A 23161-nucleotide genomic window follows, 5' to 3' on the forward strand; every position below is an offset into this window, starting at 1 on the left:
TTTTTTACAGAGAGGAAGGGAGAGGGATAGAGAGTTAGAAACATAGATGAGAGAGAAACATTGATCAGCTGCCTCCTCCACACTCCCTATTGGGGATGTGACCACAGCCAAAGTACATGCCCTTGACCGGAATCGAACCTGGAACCCTTCAGTCTGCAGGCTGACACTCTATCCACTGAGCCAAACCAGTTAGGGCTAAGATTCTTATATTGTACATAAAGTGGCATAATCCTATATAATAAAAGGGTAATATGCAAATTTACCCTAACAGCAGAATGACTGGGAATGACTGGTCACTATGACACACACTGACCACCAGGGGGCAGACGCTCAATGCAGGAGTTGCCCCCTGGTGGTCAGTGCGCTCCCACAGGGGGAGCTCTGCTCAGCCACAAGCCCGGCTGACGGCTGCCAGTACAGTGGTGGTGGTGGGAGCCTCTCCTGCCTCCTCAGCAGCGCTAAGGATGTCCGACTGCAACTTAGGCCTGCTCCCCCACTGGCAAGTGGACATCCCCCGAGGGCTGCCGGGCTGCCAGAGGGATGTCTGACTGCCATCTTGGGCCCGATCCCCCAGGGAGCAGGCCTAAGCCAGCAGGTGGACATCCTCCAAGGGGTCTCAGACTGCAAGAGGGCATAGGCCGGGCTGAGGGACCCCCCCAAGTGCACAAATTTTTGTGCACCAGGCCTCTAGTATATATATAAAGGTAGACAGTGATAAAGATGAATATAGTAAATCCCAGGGCTATACAAAAATAAAATAAGGAAATATAGCTTATAAACCAAAAAATGTTAAAAAAACACAAAAAAAAACAAAGACAAAGAAAACTCAATCCAAAAGAAGGAAATGGAATAGAGAACAGATGGGGCAAGCGGGAAGTAGGAGAATAGTAGATTAAATCCAATCATATTGATAACTCCACTAAAAGAACTAAGATACAGAGACCTATGTATGCTATCTACTACAAACAAAATACCCTTTAAATATAAACACACAGATTGGTTAAAAGTAAAAGCATGAAATAAAGATATATTATTTAGACACTAATATTAGGAAGCTGGAATCGTGACATTAATATCAGACAAAATAGCCTTCATGACAAGGAATTGTGCCAGATATAAAAAATGCTAGGACACTCTGATATGACTCAATTTTTGAAGAAAACACATATAACAATCCCATTCAATAGGGTTTCAAAATAACTCATCAAAAACTGAGAGTATGGAAGAGAAATAGACAAATTCATAATTATACTTGGAAATTCCAATACTCCTTTTGTAGTTGCTAGAAAAGTAAAAAAATACATAGTAAGTGTATGCAAAGTTGAACAATACTATCAACCAGCTTAATCTAATTGTCATATATTGGGATACTTTAAAGAAAAATGCAAAATACACATATATTTCAAGGACACTTGTAACACTCACTAAGATATTCTATATGCAGGGCTATACAATAAGGCCCAATGAATGTAAAACAGCTGAAATCATACTAATGTGTTCTGTGACTACAATGAAATTAAATTAGAATGCAAAAACAAAAATATTTTTATATAATTAAATATTATAAAATTAGTACTACTATACATAATTGATGGGTCCAAGAAGAAGTCACAAGAGAAATTAGAAAATATTTTATAGATAATAATGAAAATATAGCCTATCAAGTTTGTGGGATGCAGCTGAAACAGTGCTTAAAGGGAACGATCACTTTAAAAGAAATAAATCCACATATGACAAGGGTTAGTGAGGATGTAGAGAAAAGGGAACCCTTGTACACTGTTGGTGGAAATGCAGATTGGTGTAGCCACTATGGAAAACAGTTTGAAGTTTCCTTAAAAAAATTAAAAATAGATCTGCCTTTTTTTTAAGTGACCCAGTAATTCTACTTCTAGGGATTTATTTAAAGAAACCCAAAACAGTTATATGCACCTATATGCTCATTGCAGTATTATTTATAATAGTCAAAATATGGGAACAACCCAAGTGCCCATCAATAGATGAGTGGATAAAAAAAGTTGTAGTACATATATACAGTGGAATATTTCTCAGCCATAAAAAGAATGAAATCTTACCATTTGTGACAGGATGGCCAAGAGGATATTATGCTCAGTGAAATAAGTCAGTCAGAAAAAGACAAATACCATATGATTTCACTTACATGTGGAATCTAAAGAACAAAATAAATGAACAACTAAAAAAATTAAACAAATGGGACTATATAAAAAAACATTTTTGCACAGCAAAGGAAACCATCAATAAAATGAAAAAACAACCTACTAAATGGGAGAACATATTTGCCATTGATACATGTGATAAGGGGTTAATATCCAAAATTTATATGGAACCTGGAAAGATCAAGCAGTTATTCCTTTGGATTTACCAAGAACAAGAACTCTAAGGTTGAACTTGGACCAGATGCTCTCCCTGCTCCGGAGACTTTAATTCTGAGAGTTCTCAAGGGAACACAGAGTTTTGGGAAATAAAAGAACTGTAGTCTTTTCTGTTCTTGAGGCAACCCCTGAGAGCAGCTGGAAAAGCTCCTGGCAGAGGGAGGACCTGCCCCTGGAAGGCTGAGGGCAGGGCAGCCCACCTGATGGACCAGACACCAGTGCCTGGCATGCAGCCACTTTCAGGATCAGAAATCAGGGCTGTGCATGCTGGTAGTGTAATGTTTTTTCAGATCTTTGTGTTTCCATTTTGAATTTTTTTAGTATTTTATTTTTCTAAGATAAACAGAGTTGTATTGCTTTTTATCCAGTTGGAGCCTGGTTTTAGACATTCATAGCTCATCTTGCTCAACATGTTATTTCTAATAACTAATCTTAGAGATTTTTTGTGTGATTTTTAAAACATAAACTCTCATATAATTAAATACTGATAGTGTGTTTATCCTCTTCCAATCCTCATAATCTCTATATATAAAAGCCCAGAGACCATTATGGTGTCAAAAACCCCCAAACAATCCGATGAAAAAAAATTGTTTTTAATCAAATGTTTATAGCTTTTTCTATTAATCTGAATTAATAAAGCTTACTAGATTAAGTTGTTATATATTATTAATGTAATAGAAAAACATCTAATATTTTAAAGAAACAGGGAGTTCAAATGCTTCCTGTCCAATTACCATGCCCACTCCCTGAAAGAAAAAAACACACATATGATTCTTCTATATAATAAACAAAACATTTGCTTTAAGAAACATTTTTTTATGAAAGAAAAAGAAATACTGATGAATTGCTACAGACTTCAGGAGACTAAAAAGAAATATCAACTCAATTTATCTTGAGGTTCTAAATAGGATTCAGGAAAGAAAAAAGACATTAATGGAAAAATAAGTGAAAGTTGAATAAAGTCTGTAGTTTATTTGAATATGGTATCATTGTTAATAACCTGCCCTTGATCATGCACTATGGTTGTGGAAGATGCTAACACTAGGGGAGCAAGTATCTATATAAATAAAAGCCTAAGCAACCATTGTGATCGGTTTACCAGATGACTGGCCAGTAGCTGTGATGTGCACTGACCATCAAGGGCAGATGCTCAATGCAGGAGCTGCCCCCTTGTGGTCAGTGCACTTCCACAGCCGACCTCCCATGGCTGGCCAACCTCCCATGGTCCTTCCCCATGGCCAGCCGGCCTCAATCAGGACTGGGCAAGATTGGCCCCGATTGCTGGACAAACCAAGGGACCCCACCTGTGCATGAATTCGTGCACTGGGCCTCTAGTCTATAATAATAAAAGTGTAATATGCTAATTAGACCAGACATCCTTCCGGATGTCCTTCCTTCTGGACAAAGCCACAGTGGGCAGGGGCTGAGGCAGAGGCGGCTGAGGCAGAGGCAGCAGAGGCCCCTGGCCGAGGCGGTGGTGTGTGGGGGGCCGGGACCAAGGCCCTTGCACGATTTTCATGCATCGGGCCTCTAGCAGGATATAAGGTGGCTCTGTGCTATTTTTGCTACTTTTCTGTAAGTCTAAAATTAGCTCATAATTAAAAGTTGGAAACAAGAAAACATTTCTATTCCATATTAACATTTTTACATTTTTAAAAAGCAGGTTTTTTTGGAAAGAGAAACATTCATTTTAAAAAGCTACTACAAGGTGAGGTCAAGATAGTGGCATATGAATTGCAACTATCACCTTCCACAACCACATAAAAATTACAACTAAAATACAGACCAATCATCATTTAGAACCACCTGAAATCTATCTGAATGGAAGGCCTACTACTAGGGAATTAAAGAAGAAGCACATCAAGACTGGTAGGAGAGGCAGAGACTCAGGGTGGAATCACGGAACCGATTGGTTCCACTCACATGTATGGCAGTTTAAAATTGGGAGGGATATCTTGGCTGTGGAGGTTTCCCTGAGGAGCTAGGGGCCCCAGCCCCAAACCAGGCCCCCAGCCCAGGACTGCAGTACCGGGAAGAGAAGTCTCTGCAACTTCTGGCTGTAAAAACCAGCAGAGATTGTGGTTGAGTGACAAAGAAGCTGCTGGCCCTAGGCAGTTCCTCTTAAAGGGCCTACAGGGACTTAATCAGACTCATTCTCTCTGAGCTCCAGTGCTGGGCCAGCAGCTTGAAAGGAACCAGGGACATTCGGGGAGGAACTAACTTGCCTGGAATTAGGGTGAGTGCTGGAGGGGCAGCTTTCTCCCAGACAGAGGTGCTGGCAGAGGCTTTGTTCCTTTGCAGAGCACTCACTGCCACAGAGATGACAGGCTGAGCCATGTCTGAGTCTCTGTCTACCTGGCTCACACTTTTCACCCCACTCTGGTGATTCCCTGAGACCCCGCCTCTCCCTACTTGCAGGCTCATCCAAGCTGTTTCCAGTGGCTTTTCCATACAACTGGCCTCTCCTGCCTCATGCTTCAGACTTTCCTAAAATCTCTCAAACAAGCAGCAGCTGGCCTCAGCATGCCACTCAAGAAGTGGCCGTAGGTCCAGCCTGTCTTGGTTCACAGCTTGGTCTCTCCTGGGCACCTCCAAGTCCAACACAAGTAGCAGCCATCTGCAGATGGCTTTGTAGCTCATGTTGGGTGGCCCCAGGCAGGGCACCTTCCAGGAGGCTCTGGAGCCAGTGGTCAGCTTCAGATTATGCCAGATTACAACCCTACCACCTCCATGAGTGACATACTCAAGGTGCGGACTCAGTGAGCACCAAAGTCCCACTGAAGCAAGTCCTGCTCCATAGGGTCAGCTCCTGCACAGTAGCTCTTCCACTGTAGTCACAGCCGATTCTCGCAACCGATTGGCCTGGGGGTGATGCCAACATTAACCAAGGCTCAACTACAATAGGACACTGCACACAGCTCACACAGAGGTACACCTGGAGTGACCAGATCAAGTGACTGGGGAGGCTAAGCCACTGGACCACATAGGAGACCTACTACACAAGGCCACTCTACCAAGTCCAGAAGACATAGAAGATCAACCTAATACATAGAAACAAACACAAGGAAACAGCCAAAATGCAGAGTCAAAAACATGTTACAAATGAAAGAATAGGAGAAATCTCCATAAAAAGAACTAAATAAAATGAAAAATTTTAAGAAAGAAGCTACTATAGGTACGAGGATGTCAGTGAAATAATGGTAGTCTTGCAAATTGTAACAACTGGTTGTTGTTGTTTTTTGTTTGTTTTACATATAATTTCTTATTATAAAAGTGATGCCCTAGCCAGTTTGGCTCAGTGGATAGACCATTGGGCTGAGGACTGAAGGGTCCCAGGTTTGATTCCGGTCAAAGGCACATGCCCAGGTTATGGGCTCGATCCCCAGTAGGGGCATGCAGGAAGCAGCTGATCAATGATTCCCTCTCATCATTGATGTTTCTATGTCTCTCACCCTCTCCCTTCCTCTCTGAAATCAATAAAAATATATTTTAAAAACATGTGATACAATCACCTTTCAAACACTGTGGAAGTACCTGCAAATTCTCACAACAATGAACAAACCACTTAAGGTTTTGTTACCATCTCTCTTGTTTTTCTTTGGAAAATAATTCAGATGCTATCCTATATGTAAAGCTGGTATAGGACACAGCAGTGGTCATGTCTAATTTATAATATGCCTCCAATTATATCTATTGCTTAATACTAATATGCTTGCCAGAAAAGCAATAAAATTAACAGCATGGTACTTTTTTCCAACAGGGCAAAGTGATTTATTTAGAATGTTTCCCAGCCATTATTTGTGACAAACCTTAATAGGTGGAAGTTAGAAATTTATCTCTTTTGTTTTGATGGTATCATAAAATGAATTCCAATTATATATGAGCATGGAGAGGCTCAGCCTCTCCATGAAGAAACGCAGTTTGGACTGCTTTTTACTGCCAACAGTGAAGAAAATACAGTCATAAGCTCTTGTAACTAGGTACCTTCTTGGTTAGAGGTCATAGAGGTCAACAGGCCACAAAGGAGGCAGTGGCTGACTGTTCATCTGTCCCTTTAGACATTATTTTTAAAAGGCATTATTTGCATATGAATAATACATAATTAAATATCAATTATATTTTCAAGGTCATATACACTGTTGTTACACCAGGATGTTTTGTGAGCTTTTCAAAATAAGAACAATTTTTTGCTGCTAAATACAGATATACCCAAAGGAAACACTGTTTTTGTCCCGATGCAATTCTGTTTGTCCTTGAAGCTGCACACAGACTACCCAGGCACCTGCAACAAATATGGCAACAGCCTAGGCTGCTCTGCAATGTTCCCAAGCAAAATAAATAAGTAAATAAACTTGACAACAAGTATACATGATTCCTAGTGTAACTGCTGAAAACGAACAGGCTATGCTATTAAATGCTAAGACTCTCCCTACCTTTCATTTCTAATTAAAGAGCCTACTGTGGGGATTTACAACTTTTATTCATTTCATCCTGGTCCCTTGAGAGTAAGAAAATATTCCAAATTGCTGAACCACAGTTTTTCACACTGCCGATGACCCTCTCCAGCAAACCCGGACACTCCCTTACTCCAAGTCAAGGACAGGGGTTTTAATAAGTCTCTGGAACAATTCGGTCAATGTTGAATTCTGATGATTAGTCTGAAACTTAATTGCACTTGTTTCTCCTCCAGCCCAATTGATAGCTCCTTCCATGGGGCTCGTTAGAAGCTGATTGTTAGATACTTGGCAACTGCTTCACCCTCAGGGAATACAAAGAAAAGCGTTACTCTAATTGCAGAGGTACAGCTCTGGGTCAGCAAGCAATACAAATGTTTTCCCAGTTAGCCAAATTCTGACAAGCCTCCTTTAGTTGGTGGGGAAAGCCTTCCAGAGGCTTTCTGGGATGTCTCTAGAGAGTGAATGTCCAGCAGGATCTCGCTGAAGCCTGGTGGTATTAACCCACAGGCAACAAGAGCCTCCCATTCCCTCCACCCTGAGAAACCCAGAGTTCAAGCATCCAACTTTAACCCAAGAGGCTCCTCCACTGGCTTAATAGCTCTTCCCTGATTTGGAGCATCACTGAGTTTGTGACTGGCATTCTTACTGCAAAAGTTAAGCTCCTGTTTTATCTCTTCAGAGATGCCTTGTCCCTTCCTACCTATTCAGATTCTAGCAACATCCTTTCTACACCTGGATACACAATGAGTTTCCACACGTTTCTGCCAAGGTTGGTCCTTATGCTGCATGAACCAAGGGTGGAATACTACCACCACTTAATACATTGCTTTGAGTTCCACGCCCACCATACTCTGTGAGTTACATAAAAGTATTTTCTCAGCTATTCCCCCCGCTCTTTCAACACAGGTTTATTGCAAAAGTGGCAAAAGAGAGGAGAGAGGGGAATTATGCCAGCTGCTCCTATTGTTGGCTAGACCAAGCCAGTTCCACCCAAAGTGTGGTCAGACCATTAGCATCAGTGTCATTTGGAAGCTTGTAAAACTGGCAACTATGGGCACTACCTAGAATCTAGTAAGTCAGAATCTCAAGGGTTGCGGGGGGGTGGGGGAGGATATGTGGAACCCAGGAATGTGAGTTTTAACAAGATTGTCAAAAAGTTCTGTATATACTAAAGTTTGAGAAGAAAGGGCCAAACAAACTAGAATCATTACAATTGGTATCAGGGACATCTCTTCACCTCTTCTCTCTACCCTTTTCTTTATCTCCATGACCTGAGCTTTGTTAAGTAATGAGGGAGGTGTGAATAGGGCTCAAGCATCAATCTTTTTATCTTCTGCAGAACCCTTTCTTATTAACTCATAGTTATACAATAAGTGCTTGTTAATCGATTAGTTCAATTCCAGAGGATTTCCTATGCCAATAGTCACAACTTGGTGAAGGCAACTATGTTAAAATACCAACCAACCAGCCAGTTTACAATTTGGGAGTTAAGAAGCTGAGAAATAGGAATACCAAGAGTGCCATGATAAGGTGGGAGAGAAATACACGAATAAATATAGCATGCATAAGTGTGGGTCTCTGGTATAGGGACACGGAATTTTGGAAGCGAGTGGGTGGGGAGCTGAAAAAAGAATTTTTTCCCCCTCCAATCCTTTACAGAATAATGTGCCTCTATAGTTTTTTTCCCAGCAGGCAATTTATCAAGTTTGTGCTGGGAATTAAACTGTTGGCCAGGTCTTTGATTGAGGTTAGTAAGTTCTTTTTTGCAAATCTTAGGGAAAAAATGTTTTATTCCCAGAGCCTAAGATTTCTAATGTGACTGTTCAAAGATCTGAAGACTTTTCTTGGCTCAATTGCCTGTATTAACATGAGACAGGTGGGAAGGAGAAAGATTTAGAACAGAAACAATTTGGAAATTTCGCAAAATTCCTCTGTTAATCAAGAAAAAATGAAACATTCTGTGGCTGGGTGGCTTGGGTGTGACAGTAATATTGTTTGGGGAGTCATGTCAGTCTTTTGCAATAGTATGTAGCTTCTTTCTCCTAATATTATTTCTATTATTCCTTCCCTCACCACCAGGATTTCATAGCACACTCAATGTGTGCTTGTTTGAACGTTGTTGATTAGTATGCAGTCAAGCAGAGTAAAACCTGCAATGGCTGTGACATTAAATCAGCTGCCTCCCTGACTTACCGTCTTCCATAAGACTTAGACATTACAGAGACTTTCACTGGGGCAGGTGCTAATTTCCAAATGTGCATTTTGTTTCATTTCCCAATTTAAAACACACAACTATGAACTATCATGGTAAAGTAGAAGCTAAAAAATGTGTTCAAGCATGAACAGCTCTCGTTGAACCATTCCAAGTTAATGTCATTTTACTGGATCAATAAACTGTTTGGATTTCAGTAGGTAAGTTATCCTTCATGTCTATTTAGAAATTTTTAAAGCGGCAAAAGGTAACAGGGCTCACATGTATATGAGAGAGCCTGAGCCACCAGAGTTCTAGGTCAATTCCAGGAAGATGTTTCTATTCATCCTTTACTCACTGATTCATTCAACAGCTATCACTGGGCATCTACCATGTGACAGAAACATCTAGGACTGAACAGACAGAGGGTTCATAGCTAGCAGTCCACTGGGGGTGACAAATGTTAGATATTCAGAACAGGAGACAAATGACTGTGAATTGAGAAGAGCTCTGTAGAAACAAGAAGGTCTGATGAACAACTGTGACAGTGGTGCCTGATTTAAATTGGACATGAGCAAGTGACATTTAGATAAGACCGAAGGGATAAGTAATGGTAGGACATGTGCCAAGGCCATGGAGTGGGAACTACAAGCATAGGGAAGGCTGTGTGGCTGGAGCAACTGAGTCAGGGAGAAAGGCAGGGCATGCAGAAGGCTTGCAGGCAAGGCTAGATCAAGCAGGGCCTTGTAGACCATGTCAAGGACTCCGAACTTTCTAAGTGTATTGGAAGCTACTGAAATGTCTTAAAGAGGGAATATGACTGCATTTTTTTTCTTTAAAAACATTGCTGTTGCTACAAGATTGCAGGGTGCCAAAGTGGATGAAGGGAAACCAGAGGACCCTATTGTGATAGTCCAGACAAGAGAAGTTAGAGCTGGCCCAGGAAGGAAGTAGTGAACATGTCCTACAAATAAATAGGAGCTACTGATGAACAGGGTTTAGAGACTGACTGAATGTGATTGGTGGCAGTCAGGGAGGTGTATCCTGGGTAAGAGAGAGGATGGAGGAAGGAGCCACAGAAGGACAATCAGGTTTGGGGAGTTGGATGATGACTCTGATTTTGGCTACACTGAACTTGAGGTCCAAGTGAGACAGAGTAGAGATATCAAACAGGAGTCTGGAGCTTAGAAGAAAATCTGGATGGAAATATAAACGTGGGCTTAAAAGCAGGCAGATGATACCTGAAGCCATGTGCATGGCGAGAAGCCAGTAGAGACGGAGTACTGCAGAGAAGGGGCTCAGGACTAGACCCAATGGGACTTTAAGGATTACTGATTGGGGAGAAGCAGGGGAGAGAGAAGGAAAAGCAGAAAAGTGCAATGAAACAGAAGCCAAGAGAAGAGGGTGTTAGAAAGGAGGGACTGGTCAACTGGGCAAGTGTCCTTGGAATGTTAAGAAAGATGAAAACTGGAAGCAGCAACGTGGAGGGTGTGGGACCTTAAAGGAGCAGTTTCAATAAAGTAGTGAGCAAGGTGGGAAGCACAACCACTGCCCTGGCAGCCACAGCAGCAGCGGAGAGTATCTAAAGTGGGAGGAGCTACAGAGTCATTGGGTAGGGAAAGATCTAGTAACAAGTGAAAACTGGATTCTAGGAGAGAAAGGAGATGAAGAGAGATTCTGACCAGGAGTGGAAGAACAGGATCCAGACGGTTCTTTAAAAGGTAGAAGGAGTCTTCATCGCAACAGGAGGATGCAGAGAACAGGTAGAGCAGAAGGTGGGAAGCTGGGAGCTTGCTTGTCTGAGGGGCTGCTGTTTTCTGTATTAGGCTCCTAAGGTAAAGTCATACTGTGGGATGGGGGCAGGGGATTGGGAGCAGGAAGAAGAACATGAGGGGAGGTCCTGAGATGCTAGAGGAAGAAGAGTCCCTGAGGATGATGGGAACGTGAGCACACTGGAGACACGTAGGAGGGTCGCCCCAGTGGTGCTGAGGCCCCAGCTTGGCTGCTGGCTTTGCAGGAGGGCAGTCTGCCATGGTTGACTGTGAACCTGGTTATGAATGACTCAGTGCCCATTCTAGCCAGTTAGCCAGGGCAAAGGGACATTCTTCAGCTTTAATCCAGTTCCCTTGTTTAAAGGTACATACATGGTTTGTGAGGCTCAAAAGGAAAATAACTTTCCTCTCTAACAACCCAGATCATTAAATCTCAGAATATTATTACAAATAACTCATGCTTGAGTGTAAAAATAACAATAAATGCCTTCCCAATAAGTTATTTTAGAGTACAATCACTCTTTTATAATATTGCTGGTGGCAGTTGGGCAGGATATGGAGGGGTGTTAGGGGACTAGGGGAGAAGGCATTAGGGAGGGCAAGGCATAGATTAATTTGCATTGACCTGGGAAATATTTTCTTAGAAATAAATCAATCTTTAGTAAGTACAGTGTTTTCCATTCTTCGGGAAAACATATAAAGAAATCCAGTAGACCATTTAGAGTTCTAGAAACAGTACTCCTTACCTAGGATCCCAGCAGAGCTCAAGGGAACTCAAACAGACCCTATTTGCAGCCTAGTGGGATGCAAGGAGTTAACTTTGTTCTGCAAAAATAGTGCATGCCTGCCTTGTCTAAATTTGCATTTATGGGAAACACAATTTCTAATTATTTAGCAGAGCTCAAGGGAACTTAAACAGACCCTATTTGCAGCCTAGTAGGATGCAAGGAGTTAACTTTGTTCTGCAAAATAGTGCTTGCCTGCCTTGTGTAAATTTGCATTTATGGGAAACACAATTTCTAATTATTTTCCCTCTACCATCTGAAGACTTATGACAAAGAAGAGCCTGAGTTGTTTTCTTCTTTTAATATGAAGTTAGTTCTTCCCTATGCATCTAAAGCTTCTGCTATCCTGCCTTTCTATACCATCTTTGTTTTTCTCCTTTTGCGCACAGATGCAATCAAAGACCTTTTCAATATTCCAGAGGTCATGCATGATAGGGGGAAGCTACATGCCTCTTGAAACTATTCATAGACTAGATCCAATCTTCACATGTTACTTTTCCTGGCACCTCTACACATGGGGACTGTCCCTTAAAGTAATATGCACAAAAGCTACGCTTAATAAACTTGGCACAATACTCACTTATTTCCCAAATCCAAGTATGTTACAAACAAGTGCAAAACTAAGACCACTGGATTTTCTGCTCAGGCTTTCGTCCCCGGGTTCTGTCCTGTCTTCAATCTCTATAGTTGCTCTTTTCTTTTTAAAGTGTCCACAGCTTCACATGACTAATATTAATATGTACCCACAATGCCACAAGACTTTATTTGGTTTCCTAAGAAACTTTCCAAGTATAATTCCTTCAAAGTTAAAGAGTAAAAAAGATGAAATATATGTAAACAGCCTACCTTCCTGAGGGTCTGCTCCTGAGAGCCATCCAACTATTTGGAATTATCCTACATATTTGAAGGACCTGAAGCTTTAGTGTAAAATCTAATCAGAGGAGGAATTTCTCTTTTACTGTTAGAGTTTTGTGAATGAGCCAATCACTTGTGTGCTCTTAGGATAAGAGAATTAATACCAGGGGTGTAGAAGTGGTTAATTTTATTTCCTTAACTTATTCATTAGATTTCTATTCAGGAAATCATGTGGGCAAAAGAAAAAAAAAAAGTATGGGTTGGAAAGATTCATTTTAACCTCCGTAGGCTGCCTGAATACACTGGCGGGCTGCGGAGTAGCATAAAAACTCAAAAGTTAACATCATTTGTGGGGATGAGTTTTAAAAAATAGGGAGCACAAAGGGAAAGAATGTTATCCCAGCTGTGATAATTTCAGACTCTAGCAATTGAAAAGCACAAGTTAACAGAAATGAAACATAAATCAGAAGAGACCTTCTTCTACCTTCTGGGTTTCAAAAACTGCAATTGTTCCTATCCACTTCCTTTCTCATGCTTACAGGACTGAACACAAAGACATGAAACATGACAAGCCAATGGATCAAAACCCAACTCTTTCTCCCGATAAGTTATCCAGTTAGTTTTATGAGTCTTTGATCTAACACAGTGGTCGGCAAACTGTGGCTCGCGAGCCACATGCGGCTCTTTGGCCCCTTGAGTGTGGCCACGAAGTTTCAATCGCACTGTACGTGCGCGCCCACATGTGGTATTTTGTGGAAGAGCCACACTCAAGGGGCCGCAGTTTGCCGACCACTGATCTAACAGAAAACTATGAAATAATCCACCTTAGTTGTTAAAACCTAGTATCAATTACATCTCCAAATTAAGTTCAAGGTTACAATCCTCCCTCCACTCTTCACCTTCACCCTTCATGCACTTAAATCTTGGATGACCTTCCCGTTGTGGGTAGGTTTAGTTTTTCACTCTCCCTATCCCTGCATAGGAATGCCACAATAAAGTTAGGATATGGTGGGGATTCTACAACATACATCTTCTTTGTTTAATGACTGAAATAAACAAAAGCCCCTAGGCCTAGGTGGAGACCAGGCCTGCTCTACTTGTGCCGATTTGGCAGAGCATCACTGGAAGTGAGTATGGAGGGTAGTGATGAAGAATGCCAATGACACCCCGTGACTTAAATCACTCACACTGAAAGACAATATGCTCTGTTCTTTGCTTATTATATAAATAAATAGGCCACTAAAGGTGCCACATTTTTAACTGGGCTTCCTCTTTAGGAGTGATGTTGGAAGTGGGGAGGTGTTAGTCTGCTCGGGCTGCCATACAAAATACAACAGACCGGGTGACTTCAACAACAGACATTAATTTCTCAAGTTCTGGAGATGGGAAATATAAGATCAAGGTGCTGGCAAGGTAGGTTTCATTCTGAGACCACTTCTGGCTTGCAGGAGGCCACCTTCTCGCTGTGAGCTCAAGTGACCTCTTCCTTGTGTGAGCAGAGAGTGAGCAAGCTCTCTGGTGTCTCTCTTATAAAGACACCAATCCTACTGGATCAGGGTCTTACCCTTATGAATTCATTTAACCTTAATTACTTCCTCTAAGGCCCTACTTCCAATTCAGGGATTAGAACTTCAACATATAAGTTTGGGGAGACACAAACATTTGGTCCATAACAGGGAGGAAGAAGGGGTAAGTGATGAAATAATACTGCATTTTTTCTTCATAACTTTGTAGTATATTAGTGTAATCAGATATACAGAATTTTATACTCCCATCTATGTCAAAAAATTGTAGTGTATTTGTGTTATCAAATACATATATTGATTTTATGTTTCCATCTCTGTCATCTTCGGCTTCTTTCCTAGGCTTCTTACCTATTTCCGTCTCCCTTCTCTAAACCATAAATATATATTACCATTTAAAAAATACAGCAATGCAAAAAGTATGATGTGGCTAATATATTTTAATTTTAAAATTAAAAGTTTGCTTAGCTCACGTTAACCTAAAATAAAAATAGCAGACCCTGTTGAAAGAATGGCTCTTCAGATTCTATCCTGTACTCAAGTCTATCTATTCACTGGACTTTACTTAACATCCATTTTAGTTTTTGGTCCATGTCTGGCATTTTTGTCTTTTTCTAATAGAATTGCTATTCCTAAATTCATATTAACAAAAAAACCTAGCTAAAACCCAGTATAGATGACACAGATTGAGACACATTTTAGTCACAACCTGAAATGGATTAATTTGGGGCATGGAGGCCCCTGTTACCAGTCTGTTGTCTTAGTGCCCTGTTTGCACTAAGTTAGAGAAATCAGTGCTGAAGGTCTAGCTACTTACTACATGGGGCTAAAAGTGTAGCATGACTGCTCTCTTCCTGTCAGAGTGCTTGGTGTGACAAGCTGGCTGGAATAATAACAGTGATAAGACATGATAACAGCAATTGGTTATTTATTTTTTATTGTTTCTAGTAAGTGGAAATAGAATTTTCCCAGAACTTTTGGCTTAACTCTAAATTTATGGACTTGGATACATTTAATATGCTTCTGGCTAAATATAGCTGATAGCTAACACATTTTGAAGTTGTTGCAAAAAATAAATGCACATGAAACATGAAACTCCATGGCTGGCTCAGAAGATGCCTCTTCTTTGTAATATTATTCCATTAAAAAGCATGATAAAACTATATTTCACCCACAAAACCCATCATCAGTTTTAAACTTTGTAATGCCAGTTTTAAACATCAAAGTAGACACATTGTGCCCAATCACTAAGCATTCTGTCAACCACATAAAGGCAAATCAAGCTCGGACTGACCCTGAGGGGTTCCCTAGTTCATCACTCACAGACATGAACAAACCATGGCTACATCATCTTGGGCTAAGGGGTCTATTTTATTTCATTAGTTTTTGTTTGTTTGTTTATTTTTAATCCTCACGCAAGATCATATTTTTTACTTATTTTTAGAGAGAGGAAGGGAGAGAGAGAGAGAGAGAGAGAGGGAGAGAGAGAGAGAGATATCAGTTGCCTTACATATTGCCCGACCAGGGATTGAACCCACAACCAGAGAGAGAGAGAGATAGATATCAGTTGCCTTACATATTGCCCGACCAGGGATTGAACCCACAACCTGGGTATGTGCTCTGACTGGGAATGGAACCCCCTACCTTTCGGTGTAAGGGACAATGCTCCAACTAACTGAGCCACAAGGGCCAGGCATGGGTTTATTTTAAAGTCCATCAGACAAGAATACTCCATAATCTCTTCTAGATGCCTATTTCCTAGTCTAAAAACTTTTAAAATATGGAAATGCTATTTCCCCATCTGAATTCCTCAGGCTGTAATTCACTTTGTTCTCAATGAAGGTGAAAACCGTCTGTCCTCATCTCATCTCTCTTCAGCATCAGAGCGTCTACATCTCCACCGAGGCTTGCTAATGGATAGAGATGCTTTTCTCCTTTTGCTCTATCAGGACTCCCTAAATTATTGGTTTAGCTCTTTCACACACCTCCTTTCCCACTCAAAGATCTCATATGATTCTCCCTAGTCGACAGGAAGCTACTCGAGAGCAGGGACTATATTTGCCTTGTTTATCTCTATACTCCTCACACCCAGCACAGGACCTGGTGTATAAGAACTATTAAATAGATTTTTGTTAAAAGAACAAATAATATAAAAACAAATGCAGAGAGAAAGACCCAAACTATATTCCTCCTCCTCGTCTCACTTCACTAAAGAATAAACTCACTGAATTCCAGCTGCAGCCTTCAAGGCTGAGTGACAGCTGATCTATGAGGCCACGCTGGATCCAGCACAGTTATCTTGCATATGTTACTCTGGAGGGACCTTCAAAGGGGTGAAAATGGACCACTTCCATGGACGCAAACAATGCAATTTAATTCCCTTCTATTGTATTACTTGGTTCCCTGCATTTCAACTTATCTGATAGCTCACTGGTGTCCACTCCTGATTCTAAATGGTACCCTAGTCAACAAAGGGAATTTATTATTTCACAATTCAGAGAAACCTAAGTTATGTACATGCTGCAGGGCATATGGCTACATTCTCCTCCGTCTTCCATGAGTTTGCTCCATTGTGCTTACAATTTGCTACTTTTATTTAATAGCAACAGAGCCAGCAATATAGTTTGTCAAAGCATCCAGGAACTGCAGCGATCAGCACTGGAGTCACAGCTAGAAGAATGGGAATGAGAGGGATCATCTGGACTCCAGAGACCTGGTTTTCTATTACTCATCTAATGCTGACCTTGTGGTATGACCATGGGCAAGTCAGTTCATTCCTCTGGCCTTGGTTTCCTATGTTACTGAAGAGTTTGGATAAGATGACTTTGAATGTCTCTTTAAGTTCTCACACGTTATGATTCTACCTAAAAAATGATGGTATGTCAAGTCAGAATTACTTAGGCAACAAAGGAATGTATTCCTGGTGGCACAGGAAGCAAAGACAGCTTGCCCTGTGCTTGGTACCGAGGGTCCTCCCTTCCCAGCTCTGACCCCATACAGGGTAAGATGTCTAGCCAGGGGTACACCCTGAAGCCTGCACCCACTTTGAAATCAAAGTCTGAGGGCTGGGTACTTGAGAATACTGAATCCTTTCCCAGACGACCAAGACCTTCCAGAAGATGAAGTGGTGGGTGTCCATACCCTTGCCCCAGAGGTTTCCTGTCGTTGGGAGATGGGCTTAGAGTGAGAAGAAAAGGGGCCAAGCCAAGGGGGAGGGCGACCGTATTGGTACTCTTTTCCAGGCCTGGGAAATAATAGTGTGGGGCCCACCAGAGGTCACTTAATGATTGACGGTGACAGTGAAGATAAAGGAGATAGAGGGGACAAAGCAGCAACTTCCCACCTGCTTGTAGAAAATCTAAAATAAACTGCTCTATTTTCTGGATGCTGGAGATTTTTATAATCCATCTAAAACTAATTGGCCCTCTTTTTGCAACACCCTCTGTTAGGCTCACAGGATACAGAGCTGAATGACAGCATGCGTCCCTGCTCCTGAGAGCACATAGGAAGTACTTTATTGTGCATCTCACTGTAACTTCTGTCTCTATGCAGACAAAGGGTCATTTAAATGTTGAAGTTAACATTAGAAGGCCTTTTTCAGGATTACCATGGGGACAATTTCACATTATCCAAAGGCTCAGAATCAAAGGTGGACAAAGTTGGGGAGAAAAGAATATTATAAATAGAAACTGGTATCAAAACAAAGACTATTTGAATTGTATTTAGAAGGTCATGAAGAGCAGGTATAGAGAGGAATTTTTCTAGATCTACAAAAGGAAACTTACTAAATAGGTACTGGACAAAAGTAAGTGTTTTATAAGGGTTTGGGCATTTGAACAAGGAATTCTATTTCTAGGACTATATCCCAATAATCCAAAAATACCAATTAGAAAGAATATATGCACCCCTATATTCATAGCAGTGCAATTTACAATAGCCAAGATCTGGAAACAGCCCAAGTGCCCATCAGTAGATGAGTAGATAAAAATTATATTATGGAATATTAAACAGCAGTAAAAAAAAGAGGGGGGAGTCTCTTACCCTTTGAGACAGCATGGAGGGACCTGGAGAGTATTTGCTAAGCTAAGTAGGCCAGTCAGAGACAGACAAGTATCATATGATCTCACTTATATGTGGAATCTTATGAACAAAATAAACTGACATACTGACATACACAGAGGATATAACCACCTCAGAAACTGATATTTGTAAGGAAGTAAAAAAGCATAGGACCAATCAAAATTCTCCTAGTGGCATATCAGGTCCTTTATGGATAAAATGGAGAATCACATACAAACCAGAATCATAGTAATGAGTGGTTTTGAAGGCTGTCAGGAATAGGACCTCTTAAAAAATTATCATTATGTTTTATTACCTTTATTACTCTTATATATGACTTATACTGATTTTAATATATATTAATCTTTTATTCAGCAATCTTGCCAAAACTTCCATGTTAGTCATAAATCCTCTATAGATTTCTCATTATGTAGATAGATATCTTAGTAGCATTTAAGTTCATAAATTTCCTCTATTTACTGCTTTAGATATATTTCACATGTGCTTGACATGTAACATATTTTCTGTCAGTTCTAAATATTTAACATTGAGTATAATTTATTCTTTAATCCATAAAGCATTTGGATGTTTATTTTTAAGTGTCTAAACTTATGATGGGCTTTGGCTGTCTTATAGCTTATTAATTGTGTATTTTTGTTTTTATATCCTTACTTTGTTTTTGTCTGCCTGACCTGTCAATTATTGCTAGACATACGTTAATAGATTTATTCATTTATCCCTGTATTCTAACAACTTATAGTAACATTCTTTTGCTATATATAGGGGTGGGCAAACATGGGTTTATAGTTGTTCAGATGGAAAAAAGACATGCAGGTTATAATTATTAAAATAAATTTACTAAATCAAAAGAATGTTACAATGCAACTCTAAACTTATTTTTTGTCCACCCTGTATATTTTGAGACTATGAGGCTAGTTAGCTACATACATATTTTGAATTGTTATATCTCCCTAACAAACTGCTTCTTTTATCAATATATAATGACTTAACTTCATAAATGCTCCTTGACTTAAAATATATTTTGCCTGATATTAATGTAGATATGTGAGCATTTTTTTTTCAAAACAAACAAATAACTTGGTTGGTGCATTTTGTATGCCCTTTTATTTTAAACTTTTACTATATCCTTATGTTTTAGGTATATTTCATAAATAATTTATATCTGGATTTTGTTATATACTTTTTAACAACCCCAATCTTTTAAGTGGAACATATGAACCACTTACGGTTACTGTAATTACTGGTATATTTGGATTTATTTCTACTCTTATTCTTTGCTAATTACCATTATTTTCCTTCTCTATACATTCTTTTAGGTAATAAAGAATGAGGTTTTATTTCTTCTTTCTTTTTCTTCTTCACTGGTTTAAGTTATAGATCCTATTTCTATTCTTTTTTCTTTAATATATTTTTATTAATTTCAGATAGGAAGGGGGAGGGAGAGAGAGAGAAACATCAATGATGAGAATCATTGATTGGCTGCCTCCTGCACACCCCCTACTGGGGATCGAGACAGCAACCCGGGCATGTGCCCTTGACCAGAATCGAACCTGGGACCCTTCAGTCTGCAGGAGAACATTCTAGCCACTGAGCCAAACCAGCTAGGATATCTACTTCTATTCTTTTAGAGGTTAGTCTTAAATACTTAAAATGCTTACTTGACTTGGAAACTTCAAAATGAGTCTCTGTCCCCACCTCCAACATAATAACAATGAGTTCAGAATGTCTTTACTCAAATCATACAATCCTATTTATATGCTGTTATCTAGAATGCAGGTTCTGCCCTTATTTAACTAATCCCCCTACTTCTCATAATAATTACTTTTATTATTTTTAAACAATCAGTATTTATTCATATTTATAATATTTTACCAATTTCTTTGCTCTTTATTGTTTTCTGCATTGTACTTCTTTATGATTTTTATTGCTAAAAATATTTTTATTACAGCAGAACAATAGTTTATCCAGGCACACAATTATTGGTTAACAGTATTTCTCCTCAGTACTCTGAAGATATTTGAATGGTCCGTCATCTCCAGTGTGTTGACTTTGAGCAAAATGGTGACTGTGAGAGTCACTGAGGACTCAGTGGAGAGGGCAGAAGATACTCAAAAGGGAAAAAGGAAAAGTATAGTGACATTATGATGAATAGAGGTAGGAAGTAGAATAACGTGGAGTGGATGATAAAGGGACATGAGTGGTATCCCCAAAAGTCTGTGCTGAGACCTAACCATCCCTTCTTGGCCCATAATTGTTCTTTCTCTCCAAGTATTAACGTCTGTTCTGGCTCAAAAGACAGGGTGGGCAAGATGATCTTACCTGCAATCCTCTGTGAGTTGTTAGTCCAACTAGGAAAGGAACAGTGACAGGAGGGGTATCATTTGTTATTATGTCCCTAAACTCCCTGGAAGGGAAACGTACTGCTGTAGCATTTAAAGGGGCAAAGCAGACTTCTTTTTGGCTTATTTAAGTAAGTTTTCAGATAACATAGAATCTTTTCAAATCGTTGGAGCCTGGAGCAGTGGCTGGGGAGGGTGTTGTGCAAAGAAGGCTATTTAGTGGGGAGTGTGTTTATCATTTCCGCTGTTACTATTTTTGAGTACAACTGAAAACTTAATAAAATTTGACATGTTTTTCCCACATGTGTTGATTTAAAACCAAAGACTATTGAGGCTGGCAGGGGCCTCAGAAACCATCTATTCTGAGCCCTTCACTTTATTCATGAGAAACAGAGCTCTAGGGGAGCTATCCAGGAGTAGAGCCCAATTTGGGAAGGGAGGTGGGGTTACACAAGGACTTCAAATACTGGCAAAGCTTCACTCATCATAATTATTGCTATAACCTCACATTTTATTTCCTAACACATTTGTTTGGGTACATGAAAAGAATGACACTCTTAGGTTGTTGGGTTGTTTTGGTTCCCCCGCCCCCCAGTGTTTTAAATACTGTATTCAGTTCTACTCTCTGCTCACATGAAGAACTAATCTATTGGTTATTCAACACATTCTGATTTAATGTTGATGTAACAAATTGTCGGCACTCCAAGTCCTTGCTGTATTTTTCTAAAAATATTCTCATTTTCAGCTCAGCCTGAAAATTCCTTCAGTGTTTCTGTTAGTCATGGAAGCAGGCCATTACAAACTTTTTTCTTTTCCAAAAAGTTCTAAACCTAAGATGTCATAAAACTTAGGTGGAGAAATTTCTAACATTGCACTAAATCCTTAACATATCTTTATTTTCTTTCCACCTGCTTTTATTTTTATATTTTTTCTTGAGACACTGTTTATTGTCTTCAAGGACAATGTAAGGGAATTTAGTTTTCAGTAACAGCATTCCTGGCTCCGGATCCAAAGAGTTCATTCCCAAGATAATTACATCTAGACATCAGATAGAGGCAGTGCATGGTGATGAAAGTAGCTATTATCCTATTGTTTTCACTGTGCACTTGAATTATTAGTTCTTGGAAGACCAGCTATATATGCATAAGGTTATGTTCTTTTAGAGGACTTTGCTGCAGGAAATGATGTGTACCACTGATTTAGTTAGGTTAGCATCCTGAAAGCCTTATCCCTCTGGACTCTGTAGACACCCCAATTCCAATTAAGCCAGCTGGGTAAAAATTCAGTAGGGTTAATTTTACCAGCTGAGCAAGTTCATGTTCACGGCTCATTACAGAGGACTCTGGCCCACTCTTGTCCTACAGAACCTGAAACTCCAGGTATTGAAATAACTTTTTAAAAGGTCCCTAAAGAAATGTGTGCAGTCCTGGCCAGTGTGGCTCAGTTGGTTGAGCTTCGTCCTGTACACTGAACGGTTATGGGTTCCATTCCAAGTCACGGTGCATACCCACATTGTGGGTTCGATCTCCAGTCAGGGGGCATGCAGGAGGCAACCAATCAATGTTTTTGTCCCTCCCCCTCCCTCTCAATAAAATAAACTTAAAAATATATATTTTTTAAAAGAAATGTGTTCAATCTGCTAAATCAGGAGTGACGTTTATATGGGTCAAATGAGAAGAGGGCAGGGATGGTCAGGAGACAGCATCCAATGTCAAGACAAAGAGCTAGCAATGAGGTGTTCTAACTAGAAGATTTTTATGTGGCATATTTCTTGCATCAAGCTGATGCAGGCAAATTTTTTAAGCCTTCCAACACACAGATCCTGTTCTTGGCTAGAGAAACAGTGACACAGAGGGCAACTTGTTAAATGACTTTTCTTTATACTTGTAGAGAAAAGTGCTCGGCTGCTGTCAAAATGACAGGATGGTTAGATGTAACAGAATCTTAGAGATGGTCTAGTCTGAGCCTCACATTTTGAAGATGAAGAGATAAAGGTCAGGAGGTGAACTCAGTTGTCCATGGCCATAAATCTAGTAACAGTCAGACCAGTGATCTTACTAGTTTATCACACTGCTAACTCTTCATTTAACACCCAATTTAAAAAATAGAGAGCAAATCACTGCATACCCCAATGCTGGGAAATAGTGCAACTTTCTGAAGGTCTAATAGGAACCCCGTAATTAGAGTGCGAGCAGGTACTGGGCATTTCACGTGTCAAAATCCCTGGAGGTGTGTTTCTGAAATCTATTGCCAGGCGCAGGAGTGTCTTGCCAAGGATTCTTTGGCCTGCAATCCTAGTGCTGTATATCTGTGCATCTCCCACAGGGAGAGAAGTGAAAAATTAATGAGAAGCTCAGAAAAGCTCATTTTCAGGGCTATAGAGATTGGGAGGGCAATGAAAATTGGAAGTGAAGGGAAAGGTTTTAAGCTATCAGCCTCAAGCTCTAGCAAATCATATAAATGGGGTGTAAATGTAAATATATTCACAAAAAAATGGAAAACCATCAAGGAGTTATTTAGGGAAGGACTGGATCTGAATTATAAACACCCAGGACAGAGCTCTTTGTGATTCATTTATGGGCATCTGTTCATCTCTGGGATGCCCAAGCCTACAGCCATCTGACATAAAGAGCCAAGCCCAGCTCTCCTGAGTTGGCATTTCCTTTCTATGAGAAAGGCCCATGTATCTTGATCTAAATGTTTTTTCTCTGATCCAATTTGGACATAATAGCCTATAAGCCTTATGAGGAGGAGGATGAATTTTTAAAA

General features: G+C 40.1%; 1 protein-coding gene across 7 annotated transcripts in view; it reads right to left on the minus strand.

Moving 5' to 3' along the window:
• Positions 1-23161, minus strand: part of PHACTR1 (phosphatase and actin regulator 1) — a 545765-nt gene that overhangs the window by 145024 nt on the left and 377580 nt on the right. The gene's annotated exons all lie outside the window — the stretch shown is intronic.

The sequence above is a fragment of the Myotis brandtii genome, unplaced genomic scaffold, assembly GCF_000412655.1.
Source record: "Myotis brandtii unplaced genomic scaffold, ASM41265v1 scaffold56, whole genome shotgun sequence".
Taxonomy (NCBI): domain Eukaryota; kingdom Metazoa; phylum Chordata; class Mammalia; order Chiroptera; family Vespertilionidae; genus Myotis; species Myotis brandtii.